Raw genomic sequence first — 27144 nt, 5'->3', positions numbered from 1 at the left:
TATAAGAACACATTCAAGTCAAGATTCATGATATATCTAGGCATATTTGCATCATTTATTCACAAACATAACTTGCAAACCAAGCAATTAAACCCAATTCACACACATGCAACAAAAAACACATACAAACAGTAGCTAAAACTTCACAAAATCATATGGTATAGGTCACAAACTTTCATCAAAAAAATTGGAACTAGAATCAAGCAATTTTCACAAATTTTTAATACCAAATATCACAAAATAACAAGAAAATTATCACATTATCTTTTATCAATTTTTTAATATGCAAAATCATCACAAAAATACCACAAAATTATCAAGACATGTGTGTGAAAATTTTTAGAAGTTTTAAGAATTTTTAGACACAAAAACATATAAAACTTCACAACTTTTAACAAATATAGTAAAGAATTAACAAGAAAATACTACATATTTTTAATCCAGTTTCAACACATAACATCATCACAAAAACATCAAGAAAGTGATCAAGAACCCATAGAAAATTTTTAGTAATTTTTATCAAAGCATTTGAGCATATAGGTGTGTAAATAGCAAGAAGCAGTGACAAAAATAGCAAAAAAACAAGGAAAACACGCAGGAAACCTAAGCCCAAACCCAAGCCCAAAGGGAAGTGGATCCTGGATCCCCCAGGAATCAAAGAAGGCCGTTGGATTGATCCAACTGGATCAAACCTTAGATCTGACGGCCAGGGCGCAAAACCAGTGAACCAAGACTGAACCAGACCGGTTCAGTCACTTATATAAAGGCTAGTGGACCGGTCTAACTCATTTCCACTATTCGTTTCTCTCTCTTCTCTCAGACCTCTCTTCCTTCTCTCTAGGTTTCCGTCGTCTTCTCCGGCGGGTTTCACCGCCGCCGGAGACCTAACCACCACTCAAACTCACCAAAACTCTTTGATCTAAAGCTTTTCACCGTTTATTTTTCATTCTAAGCATGAATCCAACATTAGAAATTTCAAACGAAGCCTAGATCTATGTGGATCGGAACCTATTTCTTACGGCTTTAGTTTTTTGAATCTTTTTCGTAACTTCTTCGAATGAAACCCTAACCTGTACTATTTTCTTCACTGATCATGGATTTAAACCTAGATTTACGAAATAAACGGTGAATCTTGAAAGATCTACATTTTTAGGGTTTCGTTTCAAACTTTTTCGAACTTTTTCAAAGTCTTCTTCGATTCACCGTTTATTTGTGATTGTGAACCTTCGTTGAGCTTTCGCGATGAAAAACGAAGAAATTTTGATGGTTACCTGAGTTTGATCTGGAGATTCGAACAAAAAAGATCCACGCAAGCTTCTGGTGAGTTCTTGAACTGAAAATAAATCAGTTGTTCTTCTCTCTTTCTTCTTCACTGGTTCAGAACTTGCTTCGATTCTCTCTTCTTCTCACTTCTCCGAACTGTGATCGCACAATTTCTTCGAATTTGTGCTTGAATTGCAGTTCCTTCAATTCGATGATGAAGATTCGAACTCGAATCTCTGAGAATTGCAATAAATTTGTTGAAATTGTGCTGAATTTGTGATGCTGGAATTCTAGGGTTTGAGATTGGGGATGAACTTTCTGGAGAATTGTTTGTGTTTTGATCGTAACTGTTTAGAGAGAGAAAATGTGATTCTGTTTCTGTGACTTTTGATGAGTTGGCGTTGAATGATTGATTCTGGCCTTGTGTAATTGGTGATGTGGCCTTTATATAGGTGACATGTGGAATTGAGACCCAATGGATTGTTGACACCTGTATTTGAACCTGTTTGATTCGAAACTGGACTGAATTTTGGACTTGAGGGCCTCTTTGCAATTTTTGAATTCGAAGGACTGACCTGCAAAAAATTATTAAGGACTGAAGGACCTAATTGCAATTGACCTAAAAAAGGATTTAAAATAAAAGTTTGACCTAAAGGGACTAAAACCTAAATAAAAAAACTTTAAAAGAAATAAAATGAAAAAGGATTAAAGTGCAATTTTAAAAGTTTGAAGGACTGAAATGCAAAGTTTAGAAAGCTTTGAGGACTAAATGGAAAATTAAAATAAAAATTGAATTTAAAATTGGTAACTGAAAAATAACGTAAAGTGGAACCAATAAAAAACACAAAATGGACTAAAACGAACCAATTACTTAAATGAGGTACTTTAAAGTAACCTCTCTCTGTCGAAATTTTGTGTGAAATGACCAAAATGCCCCTGGGGACCAAAACGACTCAGATGCAATTTTAAGATGGATTTTATCATGAAATTAAAGCAAGAGCTTGATCAGACAAGTTGAAAAGACTCAGAGACAAATTTTTTAGAAATTAAACAGAGTTTTAACACATGAAAAGACTAAAATGCACCTAGGGGCTAAACTGACTCAAAATGACTTCAAATGCAATTTTTGAAATGGATTTTGACATAGAATTGAAATGAAGACTTATTCAAACCAATTGAAGAGACTCAAACAACTTTTTAAGGACTAAAGTGAGTTTGGATACAGGAAATGACTAAAATACCCTTTTTCATGAATTTTGCAAATAACATTGAAATAAAATGCAGAGAAAGATGCAATTGATTAGAGACAAATTCAAATGACTTGAAATGCAAGAAAAGAAGAATTGAGCTAGTATTTTTAGGTCCAAAATTAGGGTATAACAATGATATCTTGATTTATTCTAAGACTGAAGAAGAGCATGCAGAACATTTGAAGATTGTTTTACAGGTGCTGAAAGAAAAGAAGTTGTATGCAAAGTTGTCAAAGTGCGAGTTCTGGTTAAGTGAAGTAAGTTTCCTTGGCCATATTATTTCTGGTAGTGGTATTGCAGTTGACCCGTCGAAGGTTGAAGCGGTATCACAGTGGGAGACTCCTAAGTCAGTTACGGAGATTAGAAGTTTTCTTGGTTTGGCTGGTTATTACAGAAGATTTATCGAAGGATTTTCGAAGTTGGCACTTCCATTGACTCAGTTGACCTGTAAAGGTAAAGCTTTTGTGTGGGATGCTCAATGTGAGAATAATTTCAAGGAGTTGAAGCGAAGATTGACAACGGCTCCAATTCTGATTTTACCAGAGCCAGATAAACCTTTTGTTGTATATTGTGATGCGTCCAAGTTGGGCTTAGGTGGTGTGCTTATGCAAGATGGCAAGGTAGTAGCTTATGCTTCGAGACAATTGAGAATACATGAGAAGAATTATCCTACACATGATTTAGAGTTGGCTGCTGTGGTTTTTGTGTTGAAAATTTGGAGGCACTATTTGTACGGTTCCAGATTTGAAGTGTTTAATGATCATAAGAGTCGAAATATTTATTTGATCAAAAGGAGTTGAATATGAGGCAGAGAAGGTGGCTAGAGTTGTTGAAGGATTATGATTTTGGTTTGAATTATCATCCGGGTAAAGCCAATGTGGTTGCAGATGCCTTGAGTAGGAAAACATTGCACATGTCGGCTATGATGGTGAAAGAATTTGAATTGCTAGAGCAGTTTAGAGACTTGAGTCTCGTTTGTGAATTGGCACCTCAGAGTGTGCAGTTGGGTATGTTGAAGATTAATAATGATTTCTTGAAGAGTATCAAGGAAGCACAGGAAGTTGATGTGAAATTTGTAGACTTGATGGTTGCTAGTAATCAGACTGCAGATGGTGATTTCCTGGTTGATGATCAAGGAGTGTTGAGATTCCGAGGCAGGATTTGTATCCCTGATAACGATGAATTGAAAAAGTTGGTTTTAGAAGAAAGTCACAGAAGTAGCTTGAGTATCCATCCGGGAGCTACAAAGATGTATCATGACTTGAAGAAGTTGTTTTGGTAGTCCGGGTTAAAGCGAGATGTCGCGCGGTTTGTATATGAGTGTTTGACTTGTCAGAAATCGAAAGTTGAACATCAGAAGTCTGCTGGTTTGTTGACACCTTTAGATGTGCCGGAATGGAAATGGGATAGCATCTCCATGGACTTTGTGACTAGTTTACCGAATACTCAAAGAGGGCATGATGCCATTTGGGTTGTTGTCGATAGATTGACGAAGTCGGCACATTTTATTCCAATCAATATCACTTATTCAGTAGCTCAGTTGGCAGAGATTTATATTCATAATATTGTGAAGTTGCACGGTGTCCCGTCGAGTATTGTGTCGGATAGAGATCCGAGGTTCACTTCGAGATTCTAGAAGAGCTTGTAAGAAGCTTTGGGCTCTCAGTTGAAGTTGAGTTCAGCGCATCATCCGCAAACGGATGGTCAGTCAGAAAGAACGATTCAATCATTAGAAGACTTGTTGAGGGTGTGTGTACTTGAGCAAGGTGGAGCTTGGGACAGTCACCTACCGTTGATAGAGTTCACATACAACAATAGTTACCATTCGAGTATTGGTATGGCACCTTTCGAAGCTTTATATGGTCGAAGGTGTAGAACTCCTTTATGTTGGTTTGAGTCGGGTGAAAGTGTTGTGTTGGGACCTGAAATAGTTCAGCAGACTACGGAGAAGGTCAAGATGATAAGAGAGCATATGAAAGCGTCGCAGAGTCGACAGAAGAGCTATCATGACAAGCGTAGGAAGGACCTTGAGTTTCAAGAGGGTGACCATGTGTTCTTGAGAGTCACTCCTATGACCGGTGTGGGTCGTGCATTGAAGTCCAAGAAGTTGACTCCAAAATTTATTGGCCCTTATCAAATATCTGAGAGAATTGGCACGGTGGCTTATAGAGTTGGTTTGCCACCACATCTTTCGAACTTGCATGATGTGTTTCATGTGTCGCAACTTCGGAAGTATGTAGCGGATCCTTCACATGTCATTCCTAGAGATGATGTGCAAGTTAGAGACAACCTTACGGTAGAAACTTTACCTTTGAGGATTGATGATCGCAAGGTGAAGACGTTGAGAGGCAAGGAGATACCTCTAGTGAGAGTTGTTTGGGAAGGAGCAGCTGGTGAAAGTCTTACTTGGGAGTTGGAGAGTAAGATGCAGGAGTCATATCCTGAGTTGTTTGCTTGAGGTAATATTTCGAGGACGAAATTCTATAAGTTGGGGAGAGTTGTAACGCCCCATTTTTATTCTAATATTTTAGTAGATGTGTGAGTTTTTTTTATATGATTTTATTTGTTATATAGATGATTTTATGTGAAATATGTGTTTTGGGTGATTTTATGTGATATATGATGTGATGCTATTTTATTATATGATTTAGGGAATTGTATATTATTTAAATGAATATGGCTTTATTATTTGTGGAAATATTAGGAGAAATAAAAATAGGAGTAAAATATTAATATTTTGGTTAATGGGAGTTAATTAGTAATTATGTGAGTTTAAGGGAGTTAAGAAAAATAAAGGAGAGGTTATGTTTATTGGGAAATAGAATAGAGAGAAGTCAGAAACATTTTTCACGTACAAAAGAAAACATAAGTTTTTGGGAGAAGAAGAGAAAACCTAGAAGAGGCAAAGAGAAGAGGAGGAACAATTCTGTAAGCTTTTGATTCATCTAAACTAAGGTAAGGGTGGGATTCCTTTCAATAATCATAATATATAATTTGAAAATTGATGAATTTGTTGTTCTTGGTTTTTAGGGTTTGAGAAGTTATATTAGATGATGAATTATGATGAAACTTGTTGTTGAATTGCATGATTGTATGTTGTTTTATCCCCTATGTTGTCTATTAAACCTGTAATTATGTTTCTAAAACAATTTGGGTGATTAGGGGATCAAAGATGGGACTTTTGGGTGAAACCATGTTGAAATCGCAGCATTTTTCTGAAACCTGAAGCAGGACGCGAAAGCGTCCTTTTGACGTGAAAACGTCCTACCCATTTGCTGAGGACGCTAAAGCGTCCCATTAGCGTGCAGAAAACGTCCTCATCCTAAGTTACGACATTTTGGACGCGAAAGCGTGCTTCGCTCGCGAAAGCGTCCTGCACCTTTTTGTAGAGGACGCGAAAGCGTCCTTCTGTCGCGAAAGCGTCCCTGGTCCTGTACGACCATTTTCTGAATTTTGTTTAGAGCACTAGGGGTCTATTCTAATTATTTTAATTGGTTCCCTTGATTTATTAAGCCATGTTTATGAAGTGAATATATTATTATTGAAGGTTGTACTATATGAAATGTATGTGTAAACACTTTTGTACAATAAAAGTTGTTGTTCCATTGTCGAAGTTGGGGAGTGTGTCATAATTGTTTTAGGCACATACGTTGTTGTTGTTGTCGTTGTTGTTGAAGTTGTATGTTGATATACACAAGTTGAGTCCATTTGCATACTCACATCTGTTGGGGGCTCATGCCCTGGAATGTTTATCATTCATCTGTTGGGGGCTTATGCCCTGGGATGCTTTAACCATCCAATTTGTTGGGGGCTTATGCCCTGGAATGCTTAGCATTCAACGCGCGTAGATTGGTACCACATGCATGATGCATTAGTTGTTGTCGTTGTTGCATTGTCGAGTTGTTGTTGTCGTTGTCGCATTGTCGAGTTGTCGGTGTCGTTATTGATAACGAATTTGTTGTTGTTGTTGTTGTTCAGCGTTGTTGAAGAGGATTATGTTGTTGCTATATGTATACGTTTATATACATTATTAATGATGCCTGCTGTGATATGTTGTTGTTTCATTAATTTGATGAATTATATATTATTATTATTATTGGATAAGTTTCTCACCCCTTCTGCTTGAAAACGTTGCCCTTCGTATGGGTAACTTGCAAGTAATGATGGCTTGTAGGTTTGGTCGGCTCAAGTGTCTAGGGCTCTGATACATATTAGGATGGGGATTCGTCGCGACTGTTTTCGTTTTCTTCATTTCTTTTATGTATCATATTTTTGGTAAAAGACTTAATAATGGAGTTTATCGTTGTCGAAAATAATGTTGAATATGTTGAGGCCTTTGTGCCAAGATTTTCATTGACGTTGGATTTGGTTGAAATTGTATTTTCTAAAGAATTATTCCGCTACATGTTTTGGAGATATTTTAAATATTGGTTTAAATAAATAGCTATTTTCTATTTATGAAATTTTGATTAGCAGTGTGACACTCCGTTGTTGGTCTACTCTGATTAAATTAATTATTATTACGTTGTTGGGAGAACGGGGTGTTACAATGGTGATACTTTCTCTCCTGTGGCAAAAATTACTTCTGTTCGTTTATTTCTTGCCATAGCTGCCATCCGTCATTGGTCATTGTATCAATTAGATATTAAAAATGCATTTCTACATGGAGATTTAGAAGAGGAGATTTATATGGAGCAACCACCTGGATTTGTCGCTCAGGGGGGGTCTAGGTTGTTGGAACAAAATGTGTTTGACAATGAACCTTAAAGAGTTTTGATGATAACAAGGTATTAAAAATTGTAAATTGGACTAGCTAATATTTGTTCAAGTGTACAGGACCATAATTATAAAGTTACATCATCATTGGTTTTAAATGAGCAAATAAAGAGCTATGGAAACAACAAAAATTTGAAGCTTGGACGCTCCTGAAGGCAACTTGCTCCTGAAGAAAAAGCGCTCCTGAAGTCAAGCTGCTCCTGAAGAAAAAGCGCTCCTGAAGTCAAGCCGCTCCTGAAGTAAGCTGCTCCTGAAGAATAGTGTTTCTGAAGACAAGAGGTCCAGAAGCCACATTATCAGAAGCCGCATCATCAGAAGCTGCAGAAGTCATCTCATCAGAAGCTGAATTATCAGAAGCTGCATCATCAGAAGCTGCCTCATCAGAAGCCATTTCACCAGAAGCTGAGTATCAACTGGATTTGCAAAGAATCAAGAATTGAAGAATTATCAATGCAAAAGCTGTCTATTGGATTCGAAAACACAAACAAAGGATTAGTGGAATTTGCAACGGTCATTTCAAAGGTGTTTGAAGGCGTGTGTTTGCAATTTGGACGAAAGCGTTGACATTGTACTTTGTACGAATTGTACAACCACGTTCTCCACTACTCTGTTTTGTGTCTGCGCTTTAAGACAAGAAAACAGCTCCAGAATACGGTCTCGCCTGCATAGATGTTCCTTTGGATAAGGAATGGATTTCAAATTTGTTCTTCATAGGACAACAACCAAATCAGGCAAAAGATCATTGGTGAAAGATCAAGCTTCAACAACGACTCTTTGGTGTGCTGGCAATTTCACAACGTCTCTTTCACACCTCTATATAAAGGAGTGAAGACCTAGAGAATTGGTAATGCAAGAACGCTGAACGAAAGACTCACAAGATCTTCACAAGTACCAAACCTCTGCTGAAATTGTTCTGCATTCACTTAGAATTTCTGTGTCTCAAAGTCATATCTTAGAAATTCTTAAGTCCATTGAGTCTGTATCTGATTTGTATTGTGAGCACCTCTGATTGTATATCAAGTGTTCAAACTTAAACAATTTTCTGTGTAATTTTGTTTAGTTAGGAAGTCTCTTGCAGTTGTGCTTGAGCAGGAAGTCTCTTGATTGTGTTCTTGAGCAAAGGAAGTCTCTTGCTTGTGTGCTTGAGCATTGGAAGTCTCTTGCTTGTGTGCTTGAGCATTTGTAATCAGATATTACTCATAGTGAAAATCTCCTTGGAAGTGCAAGGGGGACTGGACTACTTCCGGATTGTGGAAGGAACCAGTATAATTGCTTTGTGTTGTTCTTCTTCTCTCTCTCTGTTTTATTCCGCTGCATTTAGATTCTGATCATCACTTCAGAAGCTGTCTCACTTAGCTTCTGATCAGTGTATTCAGTTGTTTAGAGAAACGAAGAATTTTTCAAAACACAATTCAACCCCCCTTCTTGTGTTTTTCTCACCTTCAATTGGTATCTAGAGCCTTGGTCTGTTGTGTATCACTTAACCGTGCAACAGTCAAAGATCTGAGAAAAACATGTCTACTCCTACTCCTACTGGTCCTGGTGATACTAGCTATAAACATGTCTCACATGATTATAGTGATAGTAAGAAAACCAGTATTGGAAAAGTTCCAAAGTTCAATGGAGATGCTGAAGAGTTCTCTTGGTGGAAGACCAACTTTTACAGTTACATCATGAGCCTAGATGAAGAATTATGGGATATTCTGGAAGATGGTGTTGGTGATTTAGTCCTTGATGAAGAAGGAGCTGCTGTGGATAGAAAGAAACATACTCCAGAACTGAGGAAACTTTACAAGAAGCATCATATTATCAGAGGAGCTCTTGTCACTGCCATACCCAAAGCAGAGTACATGAAGATGAGTGACAAATCCACTGCTAAAGCTATGTTTGCTTCTCTCTGTTCAAATTATGAAGGGAGCAAGAAGGTCAAAGAAGCAAAGGCTCTCCTGCTTGTACATCAGTATGAGTTATTCAAGATGAAGGATGATGAAACTATTGAGGAGATGTACTCAAGGTTTCAAACCTTAGTTTCTGGTCTACAGATTCTAAAGAAGAGCTATGTTGCTTCTGATCATGTAAGCAAGATACTCAGAAGCTTACCTGCCAGATGGAGACCAAAAGTGACTGCCATTGAGGAAGCTAAAGATTTAAACACTTTAAGTGTCGAAGATCTTGTTAGTTCTCTCAAAGTTCATGAGTTAAGTCTTAATGAACATGAGTCTACTAAGAAGAGTAAATCAATAGCTCTTCCATCCAAAGGCAAGTCATCAAAAGCTCTCAAAGTGGTTGAATCTGAAGAGGAAGAACAGTCAAGTTCAGACTCTGAACCAGATGCTGCTGAAATGGCCATGCTCTCAAACAGACTTCAATATCTGGCCAAGAAGAACAGAAAGTTTCTCTCCAGAAGGGGTAACTCCAGAAGCTCAAGGAAAGAAGATCAGAAGGGATGCTTCAACTGTAAGAAGCCAGGTCACTTCATTGCTGAATGCCCTGATCTTCAAAGAGAAAAGTCAAAGGACAAGTCAAAGAGGTCTACATTCAAACCAAGCAAATTCAAGAAGCAGATTAAGCAGAGTTTAATGGCAACCTGGGATGATTTGGGTAGTGAATCTGGATCTGATAAAGAGGAAGCTGATGAAGATGCAAAGGTAGCTGTTGGGTTGGTAGCAACAGCAACTTCAGAAGCAGGATCAGATTCAGACTCAGAAGATGAAAATGAGGTATATTCCAAAATTCCCAGAGATGAACTTGTTGAGTCACTTAAAGAACTTCTTACACATTTTGAAGTAAGAACCAATGAGTTGAAGGATTTAAAAGAAAAATATGCTGATTTGGTACAACAGCAAAAATCAACTCTATTGGATCTGAAAGCTTCTGAACAGGGACTTAGGGGCTTTGACTTCATGTGTAAAACATATGAAGACCAGCTCAGGTTCTTATGTCAGAAGCTACAAGAAAAGTGTAATGAAAAACCTTTAAGTAATCATGAAATTGCTCTTGAAAACTTCATTATATCTGGCATTGACAGAAGCAGAGTGGCTTCTATGATTTATAGCATTTACAAGAACAATGGCAGAGGAATTGGTTTTCCAGAAGTGAAACTGGAGAAAACCAATCTAAAGTCTTGTTGTGAATGCATCAAGGAAGGTCTGAAAACATTCTTTGTACCAGAAGGGGCTGAGTTGGAAACTGTTGTTCAAACAGAACCTGAAGCTTCTAGTTCTAAGGCTAAGATTACTTCAAAGCCAAAGAACTCTAAGTCAAAGGCTATGATCAAATCTGATTCCAAAACTTCAAAGGTTAGGATCCTGAAAAGATCAGAACCTATTCCTCAGAGTCTGGTGAAACCAAAATCTGGGGTTCTGAAGTCTAAGTTTCAGAAGAAGACAGTTACTGCTTCTGAAGTACCAAAACCTAAGGTGATGGTTAATCAGAAGCAACCCAACTCACAGCACAAGGTACAAGAAGTGAAGAGTAAAGCCTTAAGTACTAACCTTCCAGGACCCATAGAACAATGGGTACCTAAATCTAAAAATGTCAATGATGCAGGTATGTCTAAGAGCAGTGCCAAAGCAAAGATCATGGTACCTAGACAGCGGTTGCTCAAGACACATGACAGGAGACAAGTCCATGTTCCTCAGCCTAACAATGAAAGAGGGAGGAAATGTGAAATTTGGAGGCAACCAGTCAGGCAGGATCATAGGTACAGGAACTATTGGTAATTCCTCTACCTCAATTAATAATGTATGGTTGGTAGATGGTCTTGAACATAACCTTTTGAGCATTAGTCAATTTTGTGATAATGGTTATGATGTGCTTTTTGAAAAACCCAACTGTACAGTAATCAACAAGGAAGACAAATCCATTGTGTTCAAGGGAAAGAGAGTTGACAATGTCTATAAAATCAATTTTTCTGAACTGGCTGATCAGAAGGTGGTTTGCCTGCTATCAGTGAATGATAAGAAATGGATGTGGCACAGAAGGTTGGGACATGCTAACTGGAGGTTAATCTCTAAGCTTAGTAAGTTACAACTTGTGAAAGGGCTACCAGACATTGACTATCATTCAGATGCACTTTGTGGTGCATGTCAGAGAGGGAAAATTGTGAAATCATCTTTTAAAACCAAAGACATTGTCTCAACCTCAAGACCTTTAGAATTACTCCATATTGATTTATTTGGACCAGTGAGTACTGCATCCTTATATGGAAGTAGATATGGATTAGTCATTGTTGATGATTACAGCAGATGGACTTGGGTGAAATTCATAAAGAGTAAAGATGTTGCGTGTGATGTATTCAGTAGCTTCTGCACTCAAATTCAATCTGAAAAAGAATCAAAAATTTTGAAAGTCAGAAGTGATCATGGTGGAGAATTTGAAAATGAGCCATTTGAAGCTTTTTGTGAAAAACATGGAATTTTCCATGAATTCTCTTCTCCTAGAACACCACAACAAAATGGAGTTGTAGAGAGAAAGAATAGAACTTTACAAGAAATGGCCAGAACCATGATTCATGAAAACAATTTACCAAAACATTTTTGGGCAGAAGCAGTGAATACAGCATGCTATGTTCAAAACAGGATCTATATTAGACCTATTTTGGAGAAAACAGCATATGAACTCTTTAAAGGAAGAAAACCCAATATCTCTTACTTTCATCAATTTGGATGTACTTGTTACATTCTGAACAACAAGCTCTACCTAAAGAAATTTGATGCCAAGGCCCAAAGAGGAATCTTTTTAGGTTACTCTGAAAGGTCAAAGGCATACAGAGTGTATAATTCAGAAACACTCTGTGTTGAAGAATCTATGCACGTTAAATTTGATGACAAGGAGCTTGAAGATAAAACTTCAAAGCAAGGTGAAAGTTTTGCAGAGATACAGGTTCCTGAAGCTACTCCAGAACCTGATCAGATAGCTGAGTCTGAAGATAGTCCAGAAGCTGAACCCACATCAGAAGCACAAGATGAAACTGCTTCTGATGAAGCACAAGATGGCTCACATCAAGAAGATCCTCCCAGAAACACATTCAAACATAAGTCTTCACATCCTGAGGAGCTAATCATTGGAAACAAAGATAGTCCAAGAAGAACAAGATCACATTTCAGACAAGAAGAGTCAATGATTGGACTAATCTCAATGATTGAACCTACAACAGTTGATGAAGCACTTTCAGATGATGGATGGATCCTAGCTATGCAAGAAGAGTTGAATCAATTTCAAAGAAATGATGTGTGGGATCTGGTACCCAAACCTCAGCACAAGAACATTATTGGAACAAAATGGGTATTCAGAAACAAGCTGAATGAGCAAGGTGAAGTAACAAGAAACAAAGCCAGACTTGTTGCACAAGGGTACAGTCAACAAGAAGGCATTGATTACACTGAAACGTTTGCTCCAGTTGCAAGATTGGAAGCAATCAGGTTACTTCTTTCCTATGCAGTTAATCATGGCATAATATTATATCAGATGGATGTCAAGAGTGCATTTCTCAATGGTGTCATAGAAGAAGAAGTGTATGTTAAGCAACCTCCTGGATTTGAGGATATTAAATATCCTGACCATGTTTTTAAACTGAAGAAATCACTATATGGCTTGAAACAAGCTCCCAGAGCTTGGTATGATAGACTAAGTAATTTCTTAATCAAAAATGATTTTAAGAGAGGACAGGTTGACACTACACTCTTCAGAAGGACCCTTGGGAAAGATATTCTTGTTGTGCAAATATATGTTGATGATATAATATTTGGTTCTACTAATGCATCTTTTTGCAAGGAATTTTCTGAGTTAATGCAGGATGAATTTGAAATGAGCATGATGGGAGAGCTGAAGTTCTTCCTTGGCATTCAAATCAATCAATGCAAAGATGGAGTCTATGTTCATCAATCAAAGTACACAAAGGAGCTTCTGAAGAAGTTCAAACTTGAAGATTGTAAAGTGATGAACACTCCAATGCATCCTACGTGCAACCTGAGCAAAGAAGATGAAGGAGCTAAGGTAGATCAGAAGCTGTATAGAGGTATGATTGGTTCTTTGTTATACCTCACTGCATCTAGGCCAGATATTTTATTCAGTGTATACTTGTGTGCAAGATTCCAATCAGATCCTAGAGAATCTCATATGACTGCTGTCAAGAGAATCTTCAGGTATTTGAAGGGAACAACTAATCTTGGACTCCTTTATAGGAAATCCTTAGATTATAAGCTAATTGGATTCTGTGATGCTGATTATGCTGGTGATAGGATTGAAAGAAAATCAACCAGTGGCAATTGTCAATTTCTGGGTGATAATCTTATATCATGGGCTAGCAAAAGACAAACAACTATTGCTATGTCTACAGCAGAAGCAGAATACATTTCAGCTGCAAGTTGTTGTACACAACTACTTTGGATGAAACATCAGTTGGAAGATTATCAGATAACTGCTAACAGTATTCCCATTTATTGTGATAATACTGCTGCTATTTGTTTGTCTAAAAATCCAATTTTGCATTCAAGAGCTAAGCACATTAAAATCAAACACCATTTTATCAGAGATTATGTTCAAAAAGGAATTTTAGATATACAATTCATTGATACTGAAAATCAATGGGCTGATATATTTACTAAGCCTTTAACTGTTGAAAGATTTGATTTTATAAAGAAAAATTTGAACATGCACTTCGTGTCTGATTAAATGTTTGCTTGCTCCTGAATAGGATTTTAGGTTCTGAAGTTAGTTCAGAAGCGGTAGTCCATCAGAAGCTCTTTATTGAGGTTCTGAGGAAAACTCGCTTCTGATGATGACATCAGCATCTGAAGTCCAGAAGCTGGATTTGTTGCTTCTGAATAGTTGAATTAGTGGAAACGTTGGGAGTTACTTTTTAAAGTAACTTCTGGCCCACTAACTTGGTAGTTACTCTGTGAACTTCTTACGTGGCCTGTATGTGTTGGTGTATAACTAAAAGGGCAATGATGATTTTAAAGCTTTGAAAGTACTTTTCACGCGCCCCCAATTTTGTCATTAATGTTATGTTTGTTTGTCTCTTTTGAATTGCAATCGTTTTACTTTTAACACTTTGTCAATTCACACACTACTCACTCACAACAAACACATTTGCTCTCAAACCTTGTGCGAAGTAAGCGCATTCTCTCAAACTTAGAACCCTAAAATCTTCATCTTCTTCAAATCTTCGTCAATCATCAAATGGCATCATCAAGCTCAAAAGTTTCAGAATCTACATCAAACAAGCAAAGCGTATCAGAATCTGGGTCCATCTACAAAGAAAAGACTATGGATATTCCATGGGAATCCTTGATAGTCCAAATAGAGTCACCAGTGGATTTTACTTCACTCAAGAAGTACGAAGTAAACATGGAAGGTTTAATAGAGACACAGGAGCTGTCTGAGTATTTCAGAATGCTAAATGGGCCAACATATGTGAACTTGGTCAAGGACTTTTGGTTAAAAGCTGAAGTATACAATGAAAAGCCTGCAAAAGTCGTAAGCAAACAAGCTGGGTCAAAGAAAGGGAAAATGGTCATGGATATGAATCCTACATCTTTTGACAGCTTAGAAATAAGGTCTGAAGTGATGGGCATTCCAATAACCATCACTGAAGAAGTTATAGCTAAAGCTTGTAAAAGGCATGCAGAGGGAAGATTCCAAGAAATAGTCAAGAAGGACGATGTCCTGCTACAAGGTTACTTCAACACTCTTTTGGGTGGGAAGAAAGATGCAAAGCCTTCTGAAATGGAGATTCACAACAGGATGTTGGTGAAATTCAGTAATGATTGCTTCTTTCAAAGAGCAGGAGGATCTGACCAACCCAACAATCAACAGAAGCTAGCAATTTACTTCATGGCTATTTTGGAAAAGATAAATTTTCCAAGATATGTAATGGATCATCTCTGCTGGGCCATAAACGAAAGCATTACAAGAGGAAGAAAACAAGTACCCTATGGAAGATTGCTGTCTGAAATCTTTCATCAAGGAAGGGTGCTGGAGTTCTTAAAAAGGACAAGGAGTGCTTCTGATAGTTGTTTCGAAGTCTCTACTGCTGAAAGGACTATCAGTAGCAGGAGCTTACACTCTATGAAGTTCTTCAAAGAAGCCCCTAAAGATGAAAAATGGTTAGAGATGACAACTGCTGAAACTGAGATAATCAGAGACTTTCCTCACATCTTTAAGGAAAGTGACTCTGATTTTCTAGTTCAATCAGTAGCTGAGTACGTCTTGGAGGAAGCTGCTCACGCTAAAGGGAAAGGCAAGAAGGTCAAGGCAGTTGCTGTGTCAGAAGCTGCTGCTTCTGATGCACCTAAAGGGAAGAGGACCAAAACTAGTTCTGAATCAGAAGCTGCTCCTACTAAAGGAAAGAAGGCCAGAACTAGTACTGAGTCAGAAGCTGCTAAACCTGTTTCTATCAAGGAGAAAGGAAAGATGCAGAAGGTTGGTGCTGCTTCTATTCCACAGAAGAGGAGAAAAGGTAAGGCAGACTTAGTAATCACTCAAGAGCAGCTGGATGAAGCTCTTGAAGAAATAGAGAAAGAAGAGGCTGATCCCAAGCTGAAGAAGAAGAAGGCTCCCCTTCAACTTGTGAGTCCTATGGTTGAGATGACTCAAATAAGGAAAAGGATGGCAGATGAACGTGCTGCTGATCTTATATCAGAAAGAAAAGATCAAAAAGCTCAATACATTCATCAAAGAGATGAAAAGCTCAAGGCTTTGGGATTGGAGGACTGTGATAGGTTCTACAAAGATAAACTGGCTGAAGTAAGAGCCATTGCTGGTAAACCTGCTGAAGACAATGAAGAAGACGATATGATGCTTGTCTTTGAAAATGCTCCAGAAGAAGGAACTTCAGAAGCAGTTTCTCAATCTGCTGATCCACAAAAGATCACTTCTGAAGCTGGCCCTGCAGATCAGGTAATCCAGATTCCAGTCACCTCTATCCCCACTTCATTCTCTTCACCATCAGCACCTGAACCAATAGAAGACACTTCTGTCTTAGACAATCTTGCTCTCCACTACTCAGGTGAGTTACCCATTGACAAATCCACCTCAGAAATAGCCTCTGAAACAACTCCAGAAGCAGCTGCTTCTGAAAACGTTGTTTCAGAAAACCCCCATCAACAAACACCTGAACCACATAAACCCACAACACCCCCACAATCACCAAAAGCCATCATTGACCCCCAACTCAACACTCAAACAACAACTTCACCACAACAACCACCATCTGAAACTGAATTTCAATCTTTACCTGAACACTCTCCTGAACCAACTCCCATGGATGTTGACATCTCTCTAGTCAATGTTCAAGCCTCAACCTCCACCACACACATTGATTCTGACCAGCCCTCAGCTTCAAACACACAAACACACCTTACCATTCCAGTTCCTAACCTTATTCAAGATTTAGAAATCAGTGATTCTGATCTTGAAATCCTTGAACATCCACCCACAAACATCCTGGAATCTGGATATATCAATTCTGAGCTTCTGACAATCTTGAGTCAGATGCACAATCTGGTGGATCAAAGAAGGACAATTGATCTCACAGGTGCATATGAAGACTCCTGGGCATCTCTTCAGAACCGGGCAACTGAGCTAATTGAAAGCATAAGGGCCAAATGCATCAGAGTCAAGCAAGCTTCAGTCAGAAGGGTAATGGAGCATGTGAATCAGAGTCTGAGAGTAAGAAGCTCTACACTGCTCCTGGCAAACCAGCCTTTCTTCTTTGAAACAGATTACTTGACCAGAGAAGCAAGGTTGTGTAAGCTTCTGAAGAAACAGATGGCACAGCAGCAGCAAGAAGCTAAAGAAAGGGAACAAGCTCTTCTTCAGAGGCAACAACAACTTGAAGAATTGTTGAAGAAGAAGATTGAAGAAATGGAAGAGATGAAGAAACAACAACAAACCAACCCTTAGTTGCACACCCTTGTGTTTTTTTCTTTGTTTGTTGTTTGTTTTTAAAATTTCTTAGTCCTTGCTTCTGAAATCATCTTGTCTTATTTCTTTTGCTTCTGAATGCTTACTGATTCTGACTGTTTAGCTGCTTCTGACAATTGAATATACATGATTTTTGCTCTGATTTATTTAGTTCATTGCTTAGTATACTCTCTCATGTTTGAGTTTTTCTCATATTTTTTTTTTCTTTTCTTTTTTTCTTTTGTGCTTAGATTTATTTCAATATTTTTGATAATGACAAAAGGGGGAGTATATGTGACAAGTATTTAAAGGCTCTGAGCCCCATTAATGGCATTTGAAATTTTTGAAAAACTTCTATCTTTTTACCTTATTGGTAAAAGCTATGAATGAACGAAGAAGTATCAAAATTCAAGTAAAGTTAATTGAACCATTCTTCTCATCTATAAGTTAATTCTTTCAATGATTCAATTTTGCTTTTAAGCTCTAATAATAATTATTGCGCGCAAAATGAATTTAATTAACCTGGATAGAACTTAGGGGGAGCTTACAAACCTCACCTTAAAGACTATCAGACTCAGGGGGAGTTTGAGCTTACAAACCTCAGATTCTGAGCTTACAAACCTCAGAACCCCAAAGTCAACTTGTTAATTAGATTAACAACAATTGATCAATTTTAAATACTTTTGTTTGTCATCATCAAAAAGGGGGAGATTGTTGGAACAAAATGTGTTTGACAATGAACCTTAAAGAGTTTTGATGATAACAAGGTATTAAAAATTGTAAATTGGACTAGCTAATATTTGTTCAAGTGTACAGGACCATAATTATAAAGTTACATCATCATTGGTTTTAAATGAGCAAATAAAGAGCTATGGAAACAACAAAAATTTGAAGCTTGGACGCTCCTGAAGGCAACTTGCTCCTGAAGAAAAAGCGCTCCTGAAGTCAAGCTGCTCCTGAAGAAAAAGCGCTCCTGAAGTCAAGACGCTCCTGAAGTAAGCTGCTCCTGAAGAATAGTGTTTCTGAAGACAAGAGGTCCAGAAGCCACATTATCAGAAGCCGCATCATCAGAAGCTGCAGAAGTCATCTCATCAGAAGCTGAATTATCAGAAGCTGCATCATCAGAAGCTGCCTCATCAGAAGCCATTTCACCAGAAGCTGAGTATCAACTGGATTTGCAAAGAATCAAGAATTGAAGAATTATCAATGCAAAAGCTGTCTATTGGATTCGAAAACACAAACAAAGGATTAGTGGAATTTGCAACGGTCATTTTAAAGGTGTTTGAAGGCGTGTGTTTGCAATTTGGACGAAAGCGTTGACATTGTACTTTGTACGAATTGTACAACCACGTTCTCCACTACTCTGTTTTGTGTCTGCGCTTTAAGACAAGAAAACAGCTCCAGAATACGGTCTCGCCTGCATAGATGTTCCTTTGGATAAGGAATGGATTTCAAATTTGTTCTTCATAGGACAACAACCAAATCAGGCAAAAGATCATTGGTGAAAGATCAAGCTTCAACAACGACTCTTTGGTGTGCTGGCAATTTCACAACGTCTCTTTCACACCTCTATATAAAGGAGTGAAGACCTAGAGAATTGGTAATGCAAGAACGCTGAACGAAAGACTCACAAGATCTTCACAAGTACCAAACCTCTGCTGAAATTGTTCTGCATTCACTTAGAATTTCTGTGTCTCAAAGTCATATCTTAGAAATTCTTAAGTCCATTGAGTCTGTATCTGATTTGTATTGTGAGCACCTCTGATTGTATATCAAGTGTTCAAACTTAAACAATTTTCTGTGTAATTTTGTTTAGTTAGGAAGTCTCTTGCAGTTGTGCTTGAGCAGGAAGTCTCTTGATTGTGTTCTTGAGCAAAGGAAGTCTCTTGCTTGTGTGCTTGAGCATTGGAAGTCTCTTGCTTGTGTGCTTGAGCATTTGTAATCAGATATTACTCATAGTGAAAATCTCCTTGGAAGTGCAAGGGGGACTGGACTACTTCCGGATTGTGGAAGGAACCAGTATAATTGCTTTGTGTTGTTCTTCTTCTCTCTCTCTGTTTTATTCCGCTGCATTTAGATTCTGATCATCACTTCAGAAGCTGTCTCACTTAGCTTCTGATCAGTGTATTCAGTTGTTTAGAGAAACGAAGAATTTTTCAAAACACAATTCAACCCCCCTTCTTGTGTTTTTCTCACCTTCATAGGTTGGTTTGCAAATTGCGGCGCTCTCTCTATGGGCTCAAACAATCCCCACGAGCTTGGTTTGGGAAATTCAGCTCAGTGGTTCAGGCTTTTGGATTGAAACGTAGTGAAGCGGATCATTCAGTGTTTTATTGCCATACCTCTCCTAATAGATGTGTTTACTTGGTGGTTTATGTAGACGATATAGTCATAAATGGAAATGATGAAGAAAAAATTTCTCAACTGAAGGAACATTTATTCCGACATTTTCAGACCAAGGATCTAGGAAAGCTGAAATATTTTCTTGGTATTGAAGTTGCTCAGTCAATGAACGGGGTTATCATTTCACAAAGGAGTTATGCATTAGATATACTTAAAGAAACTGCTATGTTGGACTGTAGACCAGTTGACAGTCCTATGGATCCAAATCAAAAATTGTTACCCAACCAAGGGGAGCCTTATTCCGATCCTGAAAGGTACCGGAGATTGGTTGGAAAGCTCATCTACCTCACTATTACAAGGCCAAATATTTCTTTTGCGGTTGGAGTGGTAAGTCAGTTCATGCAATCCCCTCATAAAGATCATTGGGATGCAGTAATTCGAATTCTGAAATACATTAAAAAACAACCAGGACAAGGACTGCTTTATGAAGACAAGGGAAGCACTCAAATAGTTGGATTTTGCGATGCAGATTGGGCAGGTTCACCCATCGACAAGCGTTCTACTTCAGGGTATTGTGTGTCTATTGGAGGAAATCTTGTATCATGGAAGAGCAAGAAGCAAAATGTTGTTGCCAGGTCTAGTGCAGAGGCTGAATATAGAGCTATGGCTGTAGCTACATGTGAGCTCATTTGGATTAAACAACTTCTTCTTGAATTGAAATTTGGAGATACTCAACAAATGAAACTTTGTTGTGATAACCAAGCAGCCCTACATATAGCTTCCAATCCAGTCTTTCATGAGAGAACTAAACATATTGAGATTGATTGTCACTTCATCCGGGAGAAAGTCCTTTCTAAAGAAATCATCACCGAATCGGTTAGCTCTAATGATCAATTGGCAGACATCTTTATAAAATCCTTAAGAGGACCGCAAATTCAAAGTATTTGTAGGTTTCATCAAACTCTGAGGAACAGGTTCTGATCTCTTTAGAATCCTGATTTTTGAAGTCTTGGAATCAGAGTTGATCATAGCCTTTGGCTTAGAGTTATTTGACTGTGAAATAATCTTAGCCTTAGAGCTAGAAGCTTTAGGTTCTGATTGAACAACAGTTTCCAACTTAGCACCTTCAGGTACAATGAAGGTTTTCAATCCTTCCTTGATGCATTTACAACATGCTTTGAGACGGATTTCATTAGTTTTCCCTCCTGAAAATCCAATCCCTTTGCCATTGTTTCTGTAAATGCTGTAAATCATTGAAGCAACTTTGCTTATGTCAATATCAGATATAATGAAGTCTTCAAGAGCTATCTCATGCTTGCTTAAAGATTTTCCATTACACTTTTCTTGTAGCTTCTGACAAAGATACTTGAGCTTCTCTTCATAAGTTTTGCAAATGAAGTCGAAACCTCTAAGTCCTTCTTCAGAAGCTTTTAGATCCAATAGAGTTGATTCTTGTTGTTTCATTAGCACAACATATTTTTCTTTTAAATCTTTCAACTCATTGGTTCTAAGCTCAAAATGTGTAAGGAGTTCTTTAAGAGACTCAATAAGTTCTTCTCTGGGAATTTTAGATTATACCTCATTTTCATCTTCAGAATCTAAGTCAGGATCTGCTTCTGAAGTCTCAGTAGCCACTAACCCAACGACTACTTTAGCATCTTCATCAGCTTCTTCCTTTTCAGACCCATATTCACTATCCAAATCTTCCCAGGTTGCCATTAAACTCTTCTTAATCTGCTTTCTGAATTTCCTTGAATTGAAGCTTGATTTCTTTGACTTGTCCTTTGATTTCTCCTTCTGAAGATCAGGGCAATCAGCAATGAAGTACCCAGGCTTCTTACAGTTGAAGCATCCATTCTGATCTTCTTTCTTGGAACTCTTGCTACCACTTCTCTTACTCAGAAACTTCCTGTTCTTTCTTGCCAGATACTCAAGCTTGTTGGAAAGCATAGCCATCTTCTCTGAGGGATCTTCACTAGAGTTTCCATCAGATGACTCTTCTTCAGATTCAACAACCTTCAGAGCTTTTGATGACTTCCCTTTAGATGGTAGAGCAATAGATTTACTCTTCTTGGAAGGTTCATGTTCATTAAGACTAATCTCATGAACTTTGAGAGAGCTGACAAGATCTTCAACACTCAAAGTGTTTAAATCTTTAGCTTCCTCAATAGCAGTAACCTTAGGTCTTCATCTAGCAGGCAAGCTTCTTAGTATCTTACTAACATGGTCAAAAGCAACATAACTCTTCTTCAGTATTTGTAGTCCTGAGACTAGGGTTTGAAACCTTGAGTACATCTCCTCAATAGTTTCATCATCCTTCATCTTGAACAACTCATACTGATGAACCAGCATAAGAGCCTTTGCCTCTCTAACTTTCTTGCTGCATTCATAGTTAGCACAGACAGAAGCAAACATTGCTTTAGTAGTTGACTTGTCACTCATCTTCATATACTCTGCTTTAGGAATAGCAATGACAAGTGCTCCTCTGATAATATGATGCTTCTTGTAAGTCTTTTTCTGAGCGGGAGTATGTTTCTTTCTATCAACTCAGCTCCTTCTTCATCAAGAACCAAGTCACCAACACCTTCTTCAAGTATATCCCACAGTTCTTCATTTAAACCCATGATATAGCTGTTGAAGTTGGTTTTCCACCAAGAAAATTCTTCAGGATCTTCATTGAATTTGAAAACTTTTCCAGAGTTGGACTTTTTGTTGTCACCATAATCATATGAAACAGCAGTATGATTAGGTCCAGATCCAGAGACAGAAGTATCACTAGACATGTTTTTCTTAGATCTTTTTCTGTTACACTGTTAAGTGTTAAGACAACAGACCAAGGCTCTAGGTACCAATTGAAGGTGAGAAAAACACAAGAAGGGGGGGTTGAATTGTGTTAGCTTTTTCTTCGTTTTCTCCTAAGCTGAAAACACTAATCAGAAGCAAAGTGAGAACCGCTTCTGAAGTGATATTCAGAACTAATATGCAGCGGATAAAAACAGAGAGAGAGAGAGAGAGAGAGAGAGAGAAAGAAGAAAGACACAAAACAATTATACTGGTTCCTTCCACAAACCGGAAGTAGTCCAGTCCCTCTTGCACTTTCAAGGAGAGTTCACTAAAATGTAATGTCAAATTACAACTGCTCACTACTACAACTAGCAAGAGACTTCAATGTAATGTCAAATTACAACTGCTCACTACTACAACTAGCAAGAGACTTCAAATTGCTCAAGCACACAAGCAAGAGACTTCCTATGCTCCTGAACACAATCAAGAGACTTCTAATGCTCAAGCACAACTACAAGAGACTTCTAATCAAACAGAATTACAGTGAAAAATGTTTGAGGTTGAACACTTGATATACAATCAGAGGTGCTCACAATACAAATCAGATACAGACTCTTAAGACTTTAGAATTTCTAAGATATGAACTTAAAAACAGAAATTCTAAGTGAACTTTTGAAAGCAGAACAATTTCAGCAGAGTTTTGGCACTTGTAAATTGTAGTTGAGTCTGATGACATTCTCTAAGTCTTCACTCCGTTATATAGAGGTGTGAAAGAGACGTTGTGAAATTGCCAGCACATCAAAAGAGAGTCGTTTGAAGCTTTGATTAATCACCAATGATCTTTTGCCTGGTATGGTTGTTGTCCTATGAAGAACCAATTTGAAATCCATTCTCATTGTGAAGGAACATTGTTGCAGGCAGAGCTGTATTGCAGAGCTGTTTTCTTGTCTTGTAGTGTGGACACTGCAGAGTAGTGGAGATAGTGGTTGTACACTTCGTACAATTGTACTTTGTCATCGCTTTTTGAAGATAAGCCTCCAAAGCCTTCAAATATCTTCAAAATGATCGTTGCTTTGTATTCCCATTCTTCTGCATTGCTTTCGAATCCAATGAACAGCTTTTGAACTATTAAATCTTGATTCTTCAGCTTCTGGTGATTTTAAGCTTATGATGAAGTTGCTTCTGATGAACTTCAGCTTCTGATGACGTCATCATCTTCAGGAGCGCTTTGTCTTCAGGAGCACTTCTCTTCAGACGCTTTAAGCTTCCTTTTTGTTGACTTCTAAGCTCTCATTTGTTCTTCAGAACCCATATATGATGTAAATTTTTGACTATGGTCCTGTACACTTGAACAATTATTAGCTAGTCCAATTGACAATTTTTAATACCTTGTTATCATCAAAACTCTCAAAGGTTTATTGTTAAACACATTTTGTTCCAACAACATTGAGTAACATATACAAGGGTCGGGGTTCAAACCTCAAACACTACACTTATTTATTTTAAAAGTGAATATTTAACTACTAAGCTACTTCAAAAAAAAAAAAAAATAGCAATCAAATTATTATCGGTTATTTTTTTTTATTTGGCAAGATAAAGAATAACAATAAAATTGTCCTCGTGAATTTAGCTTATTTGATAAGGGGCATTGAGTAATATATACAAGGGTCGGGGTTCGAACCACATACACTACATTTATTTATTTTAAAGGTGAATATTTAACTATTAAACTACTTGAAAAAAAAATAGCAATCAAATTATTATCACTTATTTTTTTTATTTGGCAAAATAAAATTAGAGTACTAACCACAAGTCCACAAACTAATGCACAATGTTCAAACTTTTGGTATAGTCACTACTTATTGACCTCAACAAATACAAGAATAATGAATTGCTACTAAATGGGGCTTAGCCCCTTTTACTCAAAAATAAATAAATAAAATGAATTGCTAAATATATTTTTATGAGGAATGTTTATTGGTTTATTAACGTCCCCAAGTCAAACGTCATCTTCTCCTAAAAAAGTCAAACCTTATCTTATAGAGTTATCGACTGAGAGCAACAATACAAAAACCTTGTAAAATATGCTTGTTTATTGAGGAGTTTTTTGTAAACACGTATGCTATTTAACCCCTTTATCTATATACGGTTATTGATAAGATAAATTCAAAATGTGATTTTTGTTTTGGTTTTAATTTTGTATACTTTGTTTTGTGATTGATTTAAAATTTTACCATTGTTATTAGTGATGATGGACGAGTCTCTTATGGCTTGATTATGTGGATTGCGTGCCCTTGCATTATAGTCAATCAAGTGTGTGCTCAAATATAAGTCGTTTTTAGTGTATGTTAAGGGTGCAGTCAAATTTATATATACATAGGTAATTTTAAATGAAAGGATTATTTAATCGAGAGGGTGAAATAGCCGTCATTGGATTAGTTGGATGAGTGTGATTAAAAAAGAAGTTTAATGAGACACTGATTCTATTCTCACCCTTTTCACATAGGCGCTTGTTGCTTTCTCTCTTCTCACACAAAGTCTGAAACGTTTCTTCTTCCTTTCGTTAAATCTCATTGTTTTTCCTCATGGTAATTCTCAAATAATGACACCGACTATTCTCCAACCCATCTTGTTCTACTCTGAAAATGACCATTTCGGCGATATCTCGACAACCGCTGCTCAATTCCGTCGATTCCAACAATGCCCACATTCTCCGACCCATATAGTTCTTATGAATTTTTACATTTGTTACGTTTGTTATTAACAGGTTGGAAATTATATCATGATTCAAACCCTAATTTGATCAAATTTTTCCCAATTTAATTCAATACCTTAATTTGATTCCTTTCTTCCCAATTTAATTTGATACCCTAATTTTTTACATCTTGTTTTGTTTGATTATCACATTTCCAGGTCTAATATTTGTTTGGGTGAATCACTTAGGTTCACTTTAGAAGGAAAATTGGAAAAACACTTTTGTTGGCAAATTTGAGTTTGATTATTTGTTATACCGATTCAATATCAATCAAATTTAAGTGTGTTGGATATTATTGCTGGATTATGAGTGTTGTTAAATGTTAAAAATATGAGTAGTTGTTGAATAATGTGTTAGATATTGTAAATTATGCCTCTATTTGCTGCAGGAACGAGTTAAATCCTAACCTTTTATCCGTTTGAAGTCGAAACTACCGATCAAAGCTTAAACGGACCTTAGGATATTTTTTTTGGTTACAAAAAAGTTTAGGTGGGTTCGGCTCCGATCACCACCAGGGTCAGGGCACGCCTCCGGACCCAAAAGACACTTATAGAGGTACTTACAGATCACCCACCAACACTGCCCTCACATCTGCAGAGGGAATCGAACACACAACCTTCTGCAAGGAAGTGGTCTGTTCCTTACCAACTGAGCCAACGTGTGTTGGTTCGGACCTTAGGATATATCATATCCTAATTCCCTAACAACTGTGATAAGATGTTAGGACCTGAAACAGGCCTTTTTCAAAATTCGAGAAATTTGTGAGCTTATTTAATTTATAACAATGATAAAAATGTAAATTACTTAATTTAAATTAAAAATTAAAAATAAAATCAAAAGAAAAAACATACTAAAATATGATAATCCCTTTATATAGAGTAATATATTATAGATTATTTACTATCTTAAAAAAAAAAAAAGATTATAGATTATACTCCATCCGGTCACTATTATAAACAAATTTCTACTTTTTAGATTCATTCAATAAATGATGTATGTAGACCACATACATCATTTATTGAATGAACCTAAAAAGTCAAAATTTGCTTATAACAGTGACCGGAGGGAGTAGTATGCAATTATAAGTGTAGCACGCATCATATCTCTTGTAGGTACCACCAAATAATGCATGCTTTCACCTCTGAAAAACCTTAGGAATATAATAGAAACAGCCACCGTACCAGTCACGCAACATTTTTACGTGTATTTATCAAGAATCATAATCTTAATTTAGACCCTCCGTCACGGTAATGGTACTTTGCATTATTGCTTAGCACTTGCTATCTTGAGTCCCATCAACTAAAATTTGAACCCAAATCCTACAAATCCTGAGACAATGCACAAATGCACGTTATTTGATTTTTTTTTTCTTTTGTAATACAACTAATTACTAGTAAGACCCTTTCAAAAAAAAAAAAAACTTACTAGTAAGATAATAAAATGATGAAATTCATAATATTATATATATTTTAACTATTCAAGTAAAAAACAGATGTCACCTATAGCTTCGTAAAAAAAACCGGCATATATATTGGCTATTATTAGCAAAGAAGATTATGAGGGTTATCAAAAACCATGTGACTAGAGCATTTTAGAAATGACATGATTTGGCAAATTAATCTAACTAATATCGATCTTGTTAGCACTAATTAAGATCATGTCTTTGAAGAGTTATTTTGATTGTCATTCACTGTTCTAGATGCTAATAGATAGAATTTAAAAGTAATGTTTGCTTAGCTTATTGTCTATGGTTTAGTCAATTTATGTGTGAAAGAAATAGCCTCAATCTTGAACTCAAGTTGTTGTTGATTGTTGATGTACCTTGTACGGTTGAGTTTTTGAGTCTGCAAGTGGGGAGTGACTGGCCATCAGCCTGACCAAATGGGGGCAACACCTTTCTCACAACAAGTCAACCAACTCCCTCAAAAGTCATTATCCACAATGAAAATTGCCGTGTAGTATAGCACAAGACTTTTCAAAACTAATTATTTTTCTATATGCATGATGTTAATTGGGATGGAATTAATTGTTCCAAACTTCATATTTTAGATATGAAATTACACA

This window comes from Medicago sativa, chromosome 5, assembly GCF_051527215.1.
Source record: "Medicago sativa cultivar Bolivia chromosome 5, Bolivia_mono, whole genome shotgun sequence".
Classification (NCBI taxonomy): domain Eukaryota; kingdom Viridiplantae; phylum Streptophyta; class Magnoliopsida; order Fabales; family Fabaceae; genus Medicago; species Medicago sativa.
Note: the sequence above shows the minus strand (reverse complement) of the source record.